Below are 14,484 nucleotides of genomic sequence, written 5' to 3'. Positions count from 1 at the left end.
CGAACTTCCTGTCCCAACACCGGACCTTGCTCCGGGCGGACCACAGTCCAAACCACCCCCTCTCTTCTGTTGAATTTGGAGGGCGGGTTTTGAACTGTAGTCGATACCCATCTATGGCAGTGCGCAGGACCCACGGAGAAATGTTCGTCAGGCTCCGCCAAGCGTCTGCAAAGTCTGCCAACGGAACCAGCCCCTCGGGGCTGGTGGTCGGTGTCTCGTGTGATCTTCTGGTGGACCCCTGAAGCCCCAGAACGGCAGGGGGGAGCCGCCGAAGATCCACGGTGAGTGAGTCGGGGCACCGCCTGACTGCAGACCCTCAGGGCAGGCAGTACGGCGTGGACTCGATGGTGGCAGGTGCGTCCTGAACGTGTAAACGATGGGATAACATCACCTGTTGCCACGGCGGAGGGGACCTCGGTCGGCCTCCGGGGGGGGTGGGGGGTGGTGCGGGAGGGGAGAAAGACTCCCCTACCCCGGTCTTCCCTGAGCTCCGTCGGGACTGGATGACGGTCCTCAGATCGCGTCTCTCAGACGGCTGAGGGTGAGAGCGCCGTCTCGCTGCCCCAGCTCCTCGGGGGGGCCCCCGAGAAGCGACACTCTGCTTCCTCTCCTCTCCGTAGGAGCTCGTAGAGGGAAGGGACCTACGCCTGGCAGCCTCAGCTGCCTTGGGTCCAGACCGGCGAGGGAGGTACTGGCGGAATGCTTCGCACTGCGTCTAACGCTTCGTGGTTCTACGAAGCTCCGCCAGATCTTCCTCGGAGGGACCCCCCCTCTGAACCATCTCCTGTAGCAGGTTGGCTTGGTAGGCTTGAAGCACCGTGGTGTGCAAGCTCGCACCTGCCTGGCCCGCTGCCATGTACGCCTTCCCCACGAGCGTGGATGTGGTGCGACATGGTTTGGATGGTAACGCCGGCTTCTCCAGGGAGGACGCAAGTCGAGGGGAGAGATAGCTCGCAAGCGCATCCTCCACCCGAGGCATCCTCCCATAACCACGGTCCCTAACCCCCATCACATTACTGTAGTTCAGTGATCGGGGTGTGGAAAGCCGTGTAGAGAAGGGTCTGCCCCATCATTACTCAGTTCATCATGTAAATCAGGAAGAATGGCAGAGACCGGCGTGGAGGTGGCGTGTGGTGCTTAAGAAACCTTTCATCAAGCTTACCACTAGCCTGTGGTGTCTGCTCCTCCTGTGGCCAGTTGATGTTGAGCTTAGCCACGGCTCTAGTCACCACCTCCAGCAGCACGTCATAGTCGGGCGCCGCCAGATGACGCCGCCCCGACACCCGGAAGTCATCGTCCACTACGCTGAGCATGCCCGCCTCCTCGGAGTCGGATTGCTGCAGCGTCTCCGGATCCAAACCGCGAGCGGGAGAAGCCGAGAACGGGCTCCCGAACGAGGAAAGGAAGCGTCGGAGCCAGCGGATGAAGGTCGGGAAAAAGCCTCAGCCGTCCCGAAATCCTCCGACAGATCACGCTGTGAACCCCCATGAGTGAAGCCGCCGGGCTGCTTCAGCGGCCGCAGGGCCCGCACCGCGGGGAAAACACATCCGGCCATCCTCGGAAAAGAGAGCCATGCTGTACCTCAGTACCCGCACGGAAAGGGCTTCGCAACGGGCGCAGGCAGCCCCCTCGAGAGCTGCCCGGGCGTGCTCCATCCCCTAACATGAGACACACATCTCATGAGAATCTCCATCCGTGATGTACCAAGGGCAAGAAAAAACACACCTTCTGTACATCTGGTTGCCGGACATGCTGGTAGACTTCTTCTTCAGGTAAGACACACTGCTTGTAGGACTGGAGCTTTCTTCAAACAACATACAGAGCGCCTGCTGAATAGAAAAAAGCTAATGATGAGTGTGTACAGGTGTGCTTTATACTCCTCCGGTTATTCCGTCACACCTTACCGTTCTAGCAACAAGCCAATAGGATTGGAGTGATTTCATTCACGTTCAGACCTGCTTCGCCTAGAGGCGTTCCCATAGTGTCGTAACTGACGCAGTTCGAGTTCCCTCGAAGGGGAACACTGTATATCTACAGCACAAATGCTGTGTCCAAAACTGTTAAAATCACATTCAAAAGTGATTGCAAATATCCTGAATTTTTGCAGCAACCAGACTTAAATATATAGAAAATCTTAGCAGAACATTTACGTACATTTTATGTTTACGTCTCTGTGCGTAGAGAAATGTGTGTAGTTTTATGAAATTGGTTTTACTGTGAAACTGCAAGCTGAGTGTAACGCAGGAAATGTGCTTGTATTTTAGCAGAATTGGTTCAAGTGGTTGGTGCTTCTATTACAGGTTGTGGTCATTGTGTCTCACGTACCAGTGTTACTGTGTAAACAACTGAGAAAAACTGTACTACAGTACTGAAATTTCAGGAACTTTTTTTGTAAATTGCTGAATGCAGTCCATTTCTACAGTCATCCTCAACATTCGCAAAACTATTTGTATTTGTAAACTATGGCTAAGGTTTAGATGACAATGAATGAAAATGCACAAGGCTGCAATTTTTCTGTATGGCATAGATCAGTTTCAACAGTACATTGCAGGGAATTGGACAGGATTCACAGTTACACTTTTACTGTATGCACTGTAATTTGTTGACAGAGCATGTCATTGTGATGCAGAAAAGAAAAAGACAAGACTATTTTACAACACTGGATAGCATAACGGAACAGTTACAAAATAAGAAACGGAAACATGGAAACACCCCCTCAGGTTGATGTTCCTGTCTATTGGGCCATAGATTCTTATTCACATCACAACAGATATCTTCATCTATTTACTGTAGCACACATTTACAAAAAAAAAAGTCCAATAGACATGTAGAAAAAATGATTTGCACATTATGATGTGTTCAACCATTTTGCATGTAGTGACTTACACAATGAACTTATGACTAGATGTTTTGGGGGGTAAGACTACTCAACAGAGAACCAGTATACTGTAATACATTGTGATCAACATGACATACAGTAAGCAACTGATAATGTGGGAAACAGCAGACATTTGTACATAATTATTTGCATAAATGTGTCAAAGCATTTTCCATTTGCAATTTCGATCAATTTGGGAAATTGCTTTTACATATGATGTGCACAAGTGACTAGATGATGTGGAGGTTGAACAAGTAAAATTTCAATTCTGATCTGAGAAATGTACCAAAGTGACAAAGTGAGAACAACTGTATTCTATATGAAATACTGATTTAAATGAAAAATCTGTCACATTTTGAAGATAAAGTTAACCAAATTTACATAATGCTTCCTGTTATTAGTTTTTTGTAGGTCAGTGTGTGTGAGTGACAATGGATGCTTTCTGCGTGAGACTTGTTGCCAGTGTATTGGTTGAACGAGTTCATTTTGAGACTTGTATGAAGTGTTTTGGTGGTTTGAGTGACTTTTGCAGGTGAGATTAATTGTTTGGCCAATATGCATGTTGGTAATGCAGACTGTGTGAAGAGTTTTGAAAAAGTGGCTTTAGCTTTGACCATTGCATCTTAGCAATTGAAAAAAACCTGTAATTGTAAAGTCAGGGTTATTCCATATAGGAGTATATTTAGAGAGTGCAAAAGTGGTGTTTGTGATTTTGTGAAATTTCCACCAGGCTGTCAGAGCTTTTGCTATTGTTAATGTGTTGAAACAAGGATGGCGTTTGCTTGTTTGGCTGAGGAATGGTAGGTCTGAGATCATGATTTCTTTTAAGATAGTTTCTTCTATATCTACCCAAGTTTCACTTGACATGTTCAGGTGACTCCATTTTGTACATACTGAAGCTGATTTGCCAGATAATAACGGTAAAAATGTGGAGCATACATTCTTGTGTCTTTGATTTTTGCTTTGAGTAATCAGTTTGATTGTTGGTGTTTTGTTCTTCCAATCAAATTTAGAGATGATGGAGTCTAATTGTTTAAACCAAGTAGGAGTGGGTTGTGTCAGATCATTGAGAATACATAGTTTATTTTAGGAAGAATTGTCATTTTGATTATTGATATTCTACCCATTAGGGATATTGGTAGGTTCATAGGTTTTAAGTAATGGTGGAAAGTTGAGACCAAATAGTTCTTATAGCTTCAGGGAAACTCTGATGCCTAGATACATAATATAACTTGTGCATAATGGGGTAGGTGATGAATGGGCTGCCACATCCCAGCTATTACTTTGAAGTGGAAGAATAAATGATTTTCTCCAGTTAATGGAGTATTCTGAAATTTTGGAGAATGTTTCAATTAATTTTATGTTTCTTGTAATGATGGGAGCGGGTCTTGTAGAAATAGTAATATATCATCTGCATAAAGACAAATCTTATGATGTACATTTGGCGTTTGAATTCCTTTACTTCGGGTGTTCTGACGGATGGCTGCTGCTAGTGGTTCGATGAAAATGGTAAATAGAGAGGGGGAGAGTGGACATCCTTGCTTAGTACACTTGTGTAGTGTAAAGCTTTTTGATGTGAGTCCATTAGTAATGTGAATTCTTTAGCCGTTGGGTGCTGTAGTCGCCAACTATCACCAAGACCAAAATCACTCAACTCTTTTATTATTTTTGTTGAATGCCAAATGCGTTTATTATTAAAATTATTGGATCTATCTATTGTTGGGTTGATCGTTGTGTTGAAGTTGCCTCCTATTATGACTGGACAATCTGAAATGTCTGAAAGATACGAAAAAAAATTCCGAAGAAGATTGGCTAATCTCTGTTTGGACCATAGATGTTACCAATTTTAATTCTTTGATGATGCAAACCGATTCTTGCAGCAGCTGTGGCTGGTCTCAGACGATCTTGCAGGTGAAGATGCTGGATGTGGAGGTCCTGGACTGTTGAGGGAATAAAGAATCTGTTTGTTATCAAACCCAGACATTTGTTTTACAGTACTGTGTTAAACTTTCCTTGGGTGATCAAGTCCTTCAAAAAGACAATGCCTTTATCCATTTTTCTTGCCACAAGAACAAGTCTGGCAAGTTCCCTCATCTTATTTCTGATATCTGTCTGATGTTGTCTAACTTCTCAATTTTTGAGGAGCATTCACTCTTCCAATTATCAGCACATCACATTTCACCTCTTCCATTACCAAGTCCACAGGAAATCACAGTGTCCATGGGCAACATGAGGGAATAACTTGCCTGGATTTTTCTTTTCACCAGCTAGTCTTTCACTTTAGTTTGTTAGCGAGTACTGCTAACCACCTGCTCAGACAGATACCTCATGTGGTCTGTCTGTCAGCTAGTCAATACTCCCAGGATTTTGTGGAGGTAAGCATCTTTTGGAGCTTATCCTGTAGTAGTACAGGCTGAATAGTGTTAACAGCACTGGAGTCAAAATCAAAGAACATGATCCTCACAGTGTCACCAGCCTTGTCCAAGTTAGAGTGGGCTTGCTGGAGCAGACAGATGATGGCATCCTCAATACCCACGTCAGGTTGGTAGGCAAACTTTAGTGAATCTGAGATGAGAGCCTTATCTGAGGATTCCAAACTGCTGAGGCTGATGATCACGGTACCTGTTGCAAGCACATCTACAGAGACATCTCTTTTTTGACAGAAAAGGAATAAAACCTATCTAGGAAACACCTATGGGCACTAGAGACTTGGTCATCAATGGAATCCTCTGTAACACAAGACCTGAAGTCCCGTAGAGAGCTTTATGACAGGTGTTGTTGCACAGTATTGGAGAGAGAAACCACCTTGTGTTGTGTTGTAGTCCACAATGGGCTAACACTTAAATGCTATTGTTGATAGTCTGTGGAATTTTATCCCAGAGGCCTTAGCAAGAGGCAAATCAAATTTCCCGCTCTTGTGGAGTAGACAAAGAAATTGAAGAATTAAAGGAGAGAAAGACGTTGATTTCCTTTTATCCTGATCTCTGTTTTGGGAACATGACGTCCCCCCTCTGGGTTTCTGGGTTTTAAAACTTAAAAGTGTGTTAAAAGTATTTTTGCACACGTTTAATTACATATCTTGTCAACACTCTTCTTAATACAGTTATACAATTCTATACTTGAACATGAATAAAGGGGCAAAGGAGAAGATATCATTTTTAACATGTTCTTTAAAGTCAGAACAATATAATTATTATTACAGCTGAATAAACACCATTCCCAAAAATCCTAATAGGGCAGACCCCAAATAGACGATGCTTCGATGATTCGACTGTCAATCTCACAGTAAAAGCTTCCCACCCAAACGAGGATTACAGCAATTTGGCGATATGGAGGTGCTCCTAGTCTGATTTTACATAGAACTACCAGTTTTCTCCCAAGAAGTTAATATGCTTCCTATTACAATATAAATTTCAACATATAATGCTCTAAATAAACATGTAAAAAGAAAAAAGACATTTTTGAGTTAATAAATCCAAATTTACAACTCAACTAATCTTTAAGGAAGGGGGATCAGTGTGTATGTGTAGGCATAACGATGTATGTGTGTAAGGGCAGAAGAGGAACACTTGCTTAGGAGACGGAGCTCCAGCTTCACCGGTGTTTTGCCAAGTTGTCCGCACCCTGTGGGCCATTTGGAACATTTATCACCATTGATAAACCACACAAAGAATATTAAATCCTTTTTAAATAGTACTGCAACAATAAAGGAGAGCGTCAGATCATTTTATGTAATACTTTGTTTGTCCTCAGGAGGGCACTGTGGCTCCATGAAGAGAATTTGGAGTTAAGTCTAACCAGTTTTATAATTCATATTTCGTCCAATTCTTAAGGTATCACACGAAACAGAGTAATAATTCTGTACATTGTTATTTAAACAGTTTTCACATTTGCAAGTTGGTTACAATAGACTTTGAGGCTGTGGAATGGAAGAGCCGTGCTTGTCTCTCTATCAAGAGCCAGGCACTTAGGGGTGTGGTGATCCTTTTATCAGTGGAGAGCTTGGTGCAACCCAGGTAGTGGGGCAGCATTTGGTGTGTGTGTGTGTGTGTGTGTGTGTGTGTGTGTGTGTGTGTGTGTGTGTGCGTGTGTGTGTGTGTGTGTTGAAGATCCCATTTTTATGGCTTCTGACCATTCTCAGTGGTTCTACCATCTAGAGGTCAGTGGACAATGTGGAGGTACCACCAACTATGTTGTTTTGGTGGTGTAATTGCAGAATGATACAGACACCACGGCGTAGACTCGATGCAGAAGTGCAAATCAAGCTTTATGCCTATGTTTTTAACATATTGAGCTTTAGTGCCCACAGAATGCTACAATTAAGTCAATAACCAGTGCTCATGTGTCCTAGAAAGCCTCAATAAATGTGGATAAGTTTTCTTCTAGCTGGAAAATAACATTTTCATTACATTTATTTTGTTCTGTTGCACCAGAACGTACATTTGAAGTTGAACTGCTATATTGTAATTAATTACTTCCACACTAAACTGGCCACTTCAGTTGCACTCTCTAATTCTGCTATAACTTGCACTGTAATCAAAATATTGTTGCAGACAACATTTCATCCTGTGCAGCATTAGCATAATTTAGGACAGAAAGCCTCTAGTGTGACAAAAAGTGAAACCTACAGGAGTAGTTCTTAAGCGTGAACTAGGTAACATATGATATAACGTCTCGGGTTACGTATGTAACCCTTGTTCCCCGAGAAGGGGAACGAGACACTGCGTCGGTGACGACACTATGGGAACACCTCTGGGCGTGGCAGGGCTGAACTATGAATGAAACTACTCCAATCCTATTGGTGTTGCTAGAACGGTAGCGTGTGACTGCGTAACCGGAGGGGTATATAAGCACGCCGGCACACAGGACACATTAGCCCTTTCCTATGAAGCAAGGCACTCCAGACGGGGTGAGGTGTGGCGGACCGATGCGGTGTCTCGTTCCCCTTCTCGGGGAACAAGGGTTACATATGTAACCAGAGACGTCCCCTTTGAGGGAACTCGAACTGCGTCGGTGACGACACTATGGGAACGAGATACCCACTTAGGCCACGCCGAAACCCCGCCTGCCCCCAGCGTGCAGAACCTGACGGCACGACTAGGAGGAGAGCGCATGGGTGCCGGGTGCAGAAGGAAGGTCCAGACTGTAAACCGGATGAAAGTGTGAGGGGTGGCCCAGCCAGCCGTGTCACACAAATCCTGGAGTGACGCCCCTGCGAGGAGGGCCCAAGAAGCCGCCATGCCTCGAGTAGAGTGCGCCCTTACGGCCATAGGTGAAGGTAACCCGCGCACCTGATAGGCCAGGGAAATAGTCTGAACGATCCAGTTGCTGATGGTGTGTTTAGAAACGGGGAGCCCAGCCTTGGGGGACCCGAAACACACCAGCAACTGGTCGGCTTTCCTCCACTGGGAAGACCTCAGAGTGTAAATCCTCGGTGCTCTGACAGGGCAGAGCAGATGAAGTCTCCCATCCTCTTCGAGAACCACTGCCAGGTCCCAGGTGGGAACCCTGGAACGAGTCACGGGTCTCATCCTCCTGGCTCCACTTGGTGAACGTGCGGGGAGAGAGTGCTAGGCCAAATGGAAGAACCCGATACTGTTAAGCCGCTCTTCTTTTCTCTTCTTCGAAGGCAAATCTCAGGAACTTCCTGTGAGAGGGACGGATGGAGACTGGAAATAAGCGTCTTTTTCAGATCTATCGTGACAACCCAATCCTCGGAACTGACGATGGCGGGGATGGTGAGCATCCTGAACCTGAATCTCCTCAGAGATTGGTTCAGGGACCGCAGATCCAAAATCGGACGCAACCCATCCGTCCTTCTTGGGAACTATGAAGTACTGGCTGTAGAGCCCGGACTCCCTGACTGGCGGGAAATAAGCTCTCTGGCCCCGTTTTCCAGCAGAGAGCGAACTTCTTGTCCCAACACCTGGCTCTGCCCCGCGTGCACCACAGTCCAGACCACCCCGTTGAACTTCTGCGGGTGTGCAGGACCCACGGGGAAATGTTTGCAAGGCTCCGCCATGCTTCTACAAAATCCGCTAAGGGAACCAACCCCTCGGGGCTGTTGGCCGGTGTTATGCGTAGGTCCCCGGTGGCACCCTGAAGCGGAGAACCGCCAGGGAAACTCACCAGCAACCCACGGTGTGTGAGCTCGATCGTTTTCCAGCTGCAGCCCCTCGAGGCGGGCAGACTGGTGAGAGCTCGCTGGCGGCTAGCATGTCCCGAGCGCCAAGACGGCGGGAAGCCTGTTGCCTGAGCCGCCACGAGGGATGGGGACCTCTCTCGGGGGGGTTTCAGGACCTCTTCCCCGAGCCCGCCGAGTCTGAATGACGGTCCTCAGGCCCGTCTTCTCGGGGCAAGAGCGTCGCCTCGCGTCCCAGGTTTGTTGAGAGGGACTACGGGAAGCGACGCTTCGCTTCTGGCTCCGGCAGTAGGAGCTAGCCGACCTGGACCCAGACCGGCGGGGGAGATATTGCTCAAACGCCTCTCCCTGCCTTTGGCGTGCTGAAACCTGCTGACGACAGCATCCACTGCCTCACCAAACAGGCCAGTAGGAGAGAGGGGCATATCCAGGAGAAAAGCCTTCTCCTTCCCCTGGATGCCCGAGAGGTTGAGCCACAGATGGCGTTCCGTAGCCACTGAAACGGGCCGTCTCCTTGGTAACACGGAGTGTTAAGTCCGTAGCTCTACGGAGCTCAGTCAGGTACTCCTCAGAGGGACCTACCCCTAGGTCGCATCCGACCGTCTTCCGAAAGAGAGCCGCACAAGACCTCAGCACCCTCAGGGACCGGGCCTCGCCATGGCCGCAGGCAACCCCCTCGAGAGCTGCCTGGGCGTGCGACATCCCCAGACAGGAAACACACATCTCATGAGTCTCCCCAGCCGCGATGTAGCGTGGGCATGGAAAAACACATTGTCGGAACTGATTACCAGACATGGTCTCTACTGCTTCGTCAGGATTTCCAGGTAAGACAACAACTTTCTCGATAGTGGAGCTTCCAAACATACTCAGAGTGCCTGCTGAATAAAAAAAGGCTAATGTGTCCTGTGTGCCGGCGTGCTTATATACCCCTCCGGTTACGCCATCACACGCTACCGTTCTAGCAACACCAATAGGATTGGAGTAGTTTCATTCATAGTTCAGCCCTGCCACGCCCAGAGGCGTTCCCATAGTGTCGTCACCGACGCAGTTCGAGTTCCCTCGAAGGTGAACTAATTTGTCTAGTACTTGGATGTTTTTTTTTTACCAAGGTGTGGTAAACACCTGTTGCAAGTTTCTGTTATAGGCAACCAGGTGGTGACAACAACAATTCCCATCTCCAGTGAACACATCATAAATAAAATCACAATTTGTGCCCTTGTCTAAACCAAGTAATGGTAACTACAACTCACTAGTGAGTGTATGTGTTAGTGAGGGCATTTCAAGCAAAAGTACTATTCAGTAGTCTTTGGAAACACATTTATTTGCTGTCTTTCAGAGAGTGAGATGATCGATATTAGTCATTTGTAAAAGATATTTGGCTGATTAGATTATTTCTGTCTCTGCTTCTCTGTGTCTGTTTCAGACGCAGATGGCTCTTACCCTCACTATGGCTATGCTGATCTGCCCCTGGACACCCTGCCACTAGACCCTGAACTCCACGAGCCCTACATCCCTGACTTGACCTATGACCCAAGACAGGTCTACCCTGAACCGCTCTAACAGGTAAATACACACATAACACTGTGTTGACAGTTTTAGAAGTTTAGTTATTTTATTTTTATATGAATCAGATTTTGCACTTTTTGCAATTTGAGAAATCGTCTCAGAGTAGTCAAATAATAATAATGATTATAATAATACTGTTGATGGTGCATTAGTTAGTCCAAATACTCGAAATGACACTTAGGGGTATTGAACATTGTTTTCCACTGATCTCCCTCCTGAATACGAATGAATTTACAGCACTGTCTGTGACAGTGACACAAGTTTTAAAACAACTTTAATAATAAGACACATTTATCAAGCAACTTACTTCTCTTACAGTTTGTTTCTCATTGAGCATATAATAATATAATAATAATAATAACACATTACATTTAAATAGCACTTTATGATAGATACTCAAAGCACTTCAGAGTGAAGTGGCGGGACTTATCACAACCACCACCAATGTGTAGCACCCACCTGGGTGAAGCATGGCAGTCATTTGCATATCAACTTGACGATGAGAGGGAGGAAACATAAGGCCAATTACTGTGAGGGATGATTTTGGGAATTTTGCCAGGACTCCCCACTCTTTGCGATAAGTGCCTTACTGCACCGGAGCATTGGGATCTTATTGTTAGGACCAGAGAGAAGACTGCCCCATACTGGCCCACCAACACCTCTTCCAGCAGCAAGGAGAATCCTCATATTCACTGTGTGGGTCTCTCTCTCTCTGTTTCTCTGCCACATTTACGTTGGCGACCACTAATAAATCGGTGTTGACTTCCACACCACATGTTTTAGTATTTGTGAAGTGTCTCAAGGTCTTTTCAGACAGGAAGCGACGCTCCGCCTGCATACTCTCTTGGATACGCAGAGTCTCTCTAAACAGACAGACACTGCTCTGTGGGTAATAACCATGGCAACAGCTTCTGTGCACTGTTGAATCTCTGCCGGTAGTACTTTATGGAAAAGTAATGTTTTAAATAATTCAGGCATTAAGGGGTTAAGCCCAACTGCTCTACTGGAGCTGCTCACTGGCAGCAGAAAAGACTGTAGTTGTACTGGACAACTTCCAGGTGTTTAATTGATGATCATGCTTGAAAATATCTCTTGTTTTTTGTTGCAGGATAATTAATCAGAAATTCGAAAAGAAAACAAAGGAATGGCCAAATCAAAGGAAGAAAGACTGGAGAGACAGGTGAAGGAGGAAGGAGACTGAAGGAGTGAATCACCAATGGAATCAGCCCTTTCCATGGGTGGAAAAAAAATCCCATTTGGCAATCAAGAATCAAAAGAGGTTGTTTCTTAAAAACAGGTTTATTGTTGCTGTATGTGAAAAATGTAACTTTGTTATAACTGGGGGTGGGGTGGGGTATCTGGAGTTTTGAGGCATTGTTACTTGGGTAAGTTTCTAAATAGGCAAGGAAGACTTACATTGAGAGTTTGGGACATGCAGGACAAGCAGGAGAGCTTAACCGGTGGTGGAAATGGGGGAGGATTGTGCGGGACCGCCGTTCTGAGAGGAAAAGTTGTGAGGGAACGGCGTTCCTGCTCAGATTCTATTCAATATTTTTTATAGGGGGAAATTGCTTATAGCTGTTTTTCACTGTTTCTAAAGAGTCAAGAAACTAATATAATTTATTGTGCTTGAATGCACTATAAATCCAGCTACTGTCCATACAGGTATGACATTGCAGGGTCCCTGGAACATCTTCCCAATGTAATGTTTCTGTGTCAGCGTTGTAATAGCTACCGGCTAGAGGTTTGCTGGAAGCTGCAGTGATGTTGATAGGTACACGTAAAATCCAAAGTGACGTAAAATCGGCCGACGCACCCTATTTTCCCATGATTATGCTAACATTACATTGTGAACAACAAATACGTGCTGAAATAGAAATGCTGCTCTCTGTGAGCTCTCACACACACACACACCGAAGATGCTCAAAAGTCTTTGAGCTAGAGTCCAAGTCAAGTCTCAAGTCGCTCGCGTTTATAATGAGTATTGTATCACCTGCTGCGTTTAAACCAGGCTGCTTATAAAACTGCATAGCTATAAGGAATTCTGAACATTACTGAGTTGACAGCTCCGGTTGTTACTGTAAGTTATTGCAATAAAACCTTTGTGAGTGAAAAATAAATACTTAATCAATACACCTGTTCAACATGTGGAAAGTGTATATAGTGTATATTGTATATAGTGATTTGTTGTTGTAAACATTTAGTTATATTTTAAATATTCAGTTCTCATCCTGAATTTATTATATTCAAATAATATATTTTTACAAAGCACTTTTAGTGATAAAAACAACTAATAAGAATATTGACAAAGAATCAAACCAATAACAGTAGTCGATACAAAATCAACGGTGATGGTGTCTTTGATATATCTAGTCTAGTTAATGTAACGTTAACCTTGATTATTGATTCATGTGTTTATTGTTGTTGTTTGACAGGAGAGGAGACAGCATGAGAGCAGCAGAGCAAGGGATAACAGGAGAACATGTCTTTAGAAGCTGCATAATCTAGAAAATAATCTTATAATTTAAAGTAATTAAGTAAAATCTCCCCCTCGTCCAAGTGTGGCTCCCCCAGTAAAACGTGGCCATTTCCACCACTGGACTTAACCAAACTAAACTAGTATTTTATCCTTAAAGGCTTTACAAGTTAGACAGAATTCTAATTTGCTGAAATGTTTCAACATCACATGTAACGCTGGTATATTAGTTGCGACATACAAGGATTTTTCCCCACATGGGAAACACTCATGTTATTCAGTATTAAGTCCAATCTCGCGTCAAATTATACTTAACTATAACCCCCAGTTTAATCAACTTTTTACTGGCGTCACAAAAACACTTGTTAAGCATTTAACAGGAACAGAATATTTTCTCTCTCCCAATTCTACCAAATGCAACCTGTGTATCCCAGCCTTTAGCCGCTGTTTTTTTAGATGTCTCCTCTGTGTATTTGAACAGTGCACATGTCCAGGGGTGTCCATGTGTGATTGTTGCATGGTAGTGTATCGTGTACTAATAGAAATATTCTTCGCCTTACATAATGAGAAAAAAATGACATGAGTTCTACAAGCTGCCCGCCGCCTGGAGAACCTCAATGCGGAACTGGACTACAAATCCCAGCCTCACTTTCACTAAGCGGATATTCTGTTAAAATGTCCACAGAAAATGCACTACAAATCCCCTGGTCATCTTCGGCATCAGACTTCAAATCCCAGCATTTTCAAGTCATACCCAATTAAACCTACTCACGGTTGTTGTGGCAACACACAACAACAGCAGCCTTAGCCTGCAATGTTAAAAAAGCACAACTACAATGACTTATCACTTGCTGAGGCAATCTACCGCAGCTGCCCTGTCCCTCAATCTGAACATCATTAAATGTTATTTTCAATTGTTTTGGTATACTGTACATTTATTCAGCTTGCATGGAGGACTATTTAGTACTATGGATGATTTACAGTAAAATGCCTAGATTTAAACAAATCAAACACACAATAAAGTGAAACACAATACACACTGAAATATGTTATGCATTCACAGAACTGTGCAAGGCTGATGTGGGAAAATGCGGTAAAGTAAGAATGCTATAAAAAATAGACATGCTACACTGCATTCAAAATGCCATATACACATCTCACAATGAAGCAAGGATTTGATTTCCAAAAACACACTTGTATCAAAACTGTAAACATTTTGCTACACTACTCTCCCAATAGGCATTGACACAGGAAAAAACACTTTTTTGATTTCTAGTTCACATATCTTTGAGAGCTTGAGAACGAAATAGACCACAGATAGATAAAATAAGCGGTACAGGCACACAAGTGATTAGGTAGTACGAATGCGAGAGGGACACCTTGGTATACAAATCTTCACAACTTGTACAAGCTGCCAAACTT

At 44.6% G+C, this 14,484-nt stretch overlaps 1 long non-coding RNA gene across 1 annotated transcript; it reads left to right on the top strand.

Annotated features, from left to right (window-relative positions):
* Positions 1-10,453: 10,453 nt before the first annotated feature.
* Positions 10,454-13,934, top strand: LOC123967458. The gene is made up of 3 exons (XR_006824243.1): positions 10,454-10,583; positions 11,695-11,865; positions 13,022-13,934. It is a non-coding gene; the product is annotated as an uncharacterized LOC123967458 (long non-coding RNA).
* Positions 13,935-14,484: the final 550 nt, after the last annotated feature.

Source organism: Micropterus dolomieu, linkage group LG02 (genome assembly GCF_021292245.1).
Source record: "Micropterus dolomieu isolate WLL.071019.BEF.003 ecotype Adirondacks linkage group LG02, ASM2129224v1, whole genome shotgun sequence".
NCBI classification, from domain to species: Eukaryota; Metazoa; Chordata; class Actinopteri; order Centrarchiformes; family Centrarchidae; genus Micropterus; species Micropterus dolomieu.
This window is presented reverse-complemented; position numbering and strand designations above follow the sequence as displayed.